This window comes from Otolemur garnettii, unplaced genomic scaffold (genome assembly GCF_000181295.1).
Source record: "Otolemur garnettii isolate 467f Iridium unplaced genomic scaffold, OtoGar3 scaffold00048, whole genome shotgun sequence".
In the NCBI taxonomy this organism is placed as follows: Eukaryota; Metazoa; Chordata; class Mammalia; order Primates; family Galagidae; genus Otolemur; species Otolemur garnettii.
In genome coordinates, this window is record NW_003852443.1 from 561,501 (window position 1) to 564,070 (window position 2,570).

The following is a 2,570-nucleotide window of genomic DNA, read 5'->3' on the forward strand; positions in this document are numbered from 1 at the left end:
TTTCTTCACATACAGGATACCACTGCATGGAAACCAGTTGCTCACCTCCTACTGCTCTAGTCACCAGTACATTTTATGGACCACTGCCAGATTATGTTTTCTAAAGCTTTTGTCCCTTAATTTCCCCACCAATTCAAAAAAATTAATTTATGACTTTCCACTAGCTCCAGAAGTCCAAACGTCAGAGTTAGGTACTCAAGTTTAGTCACATTATTTCCAAATTTATCTCCATCTTTATCATACTTACAGACATTCAGTAAAAGCAGAATTGGCTCAGATCCATGTAGAAACTTGAATTTTCACCTCGATGCTCCTTCCATTACCTGTGGCTTCTTATGTAACTCTTGCTAATGCTTCAATAACCTTTCTAAATACCACTTCCCCCTAAAAACTGGTTTTGTTTATTCACAACTTGTGCCTATTAAAAACATTTTAGGTAACCATTATCAGTGTAGCATTAACTAAATACTTGAGGTAATTAAAATCATAATCATTTCCTTAACTTCTATATGAATATACATGTAAACTAGTGTCTTACAGTAAAACACAATGGAAATGTTGGTTCACAGTGTATCCAAAATGTTCACGTTCACATTCCAAATGAGGTTCCCACTCTAATCTTAAATGTATTGTCACTAATTAAATTCACATTGATAATTTCTCCTTGGACCCTTAATGTCTTACTATACTTTTGAGTAATTATGAAATCACGCCTTCTATATATCTCTCAGCATTTAGCAGGAGTAAAATATTTCTACTAACAGTTATTTCATATTTAAATATTGAAGGTCTGAAATGAATTTCCAAAGGAGTTATTATTCCTATAAAATTGACTGTGAGTCTGGAATACTTTCCAACTCTGTGGAAAATACTATCTTTATGATAGCTTCCTTTCTTTACCTGATGGAAAGTTTGGAAGAGGAGCAGGTTGCAACTTGCTGGTTAGAGGCTAAGTGAACTGGTTGATACAAAAGTTAGAGATGTGGGCATGGAGCTTGGAAGTGAAAGTGGATCAAGATTTAAACAGAAGAATTGAGTCCATAAGGAATTACTGCAGGAAAAAGTACAGACTGATGGAAAAAATATTTCAAATAGAACTATGGAAGGGAAGAAGAGAGCTTTGGCTATTCAGGGGTCATTTCTGATTACATTGAAAGCATAGAACTATTTTTCCTGGATCTGCTTAAAATGATGCTGGAATTTTAATGGATATTGCATTGAATATGTAGATAATTTGGGGTGGGATAGTCACTTTTAACAATGTTGGTTCTGCTGATCCATGAACATGGTATGTTTTTCCAGGTGGTTACATCTCTGCAATGTCCTTTTCAGTGTTTCATAGTTCTCCCTGTAGGGGACGTTCACCTTTTAGTTAAATATATTCCTAGGCATTTTTCCTTGTTGCTAGCTATTGTTAAGATATTGAGTCTTTGATTTCATTCTCAGCCTGATTGTCATTGGTAAATATGAAAGCTACTGATTTTTATACATTGATTTTGTAACCTGAGACTTCACTGAATCTATCAATTCCAGGAGTCTCTTGGCAGAATGTTTTCTAGTGATCATATCTTCAACATAGAATGATAATTCAACCTTGTTTTCCCCATTTGGATACACTTAATTTCTTTCCTTTGTCTGATTGCTCTGTCTAGGACTTCCATTGGTATATTGAAGAGAACTCAGTTTTTGTTTCCTTCATCTTCTGTATAATTCTTTTGTTATTGATTTCACTTAGTTCAGCTCTGAACTTGGTTATTTAGTTTCTTCTTTTGGGGTTAGGATTGGTTTGCTCTTCTTTTTCTACATCCTCTATACAATTCAATAGATTGTTGAGCTGTGATCTTTTGGGCTTTTGGATGGAGGCATTTTAAGGCTATGGATTTTCCTCTCAGGACAGCTTTAGCTGTATACCAGAGATTTTGATAACTCTGAATCTTTTGATTTCCATATTAATTTCCTCTTTGACCCAACTATCATCCATCAATTCCGTTGGAGTTGATTTCTCATTTTATATCTCTGTGATCTAAGAAGACACAATGTAATTTCCATCTTTTTAAATTTGTTGAGACATGTTTTGTGGCCTAGGATGTGATCTCTCTTAGACAATATTCCATAAGCTGATGAGAAGAATGTAATTTTGGGATGGACATTCTATAAATGTCTATTTAGCCCATTTGTTCTATAGTTCTGTTCAAGTCTATTCTTTATTTTCTGTTTTTGAGGATATGTTCTGTTCTGTTAGTTGGTTGTTTAATTCTCTGGCTGGTGGTGTTATTTATCATTTTGTTTAGATCAAGTAGGATTTGCTTTATGAAACTATGCACACCTGTGTTAGGTTCATAAATACAGTAGAATCTCCACAGTTGACCATCTCCCTACATGCACTACTTCCTTAAATTCATATAGACTGGACATGTACCACATGTATGTATTAGTAATAGTTTAATTCCTTATGTTGACCACCTTGTTACAATTCCTTGGGTGGTCAACTTACAGAGTTTCTACTGTATTTTTGGATTGTTCTCTAATTTAATTGTTCCCTTTACTATATAATGACCATTTTTATCTTT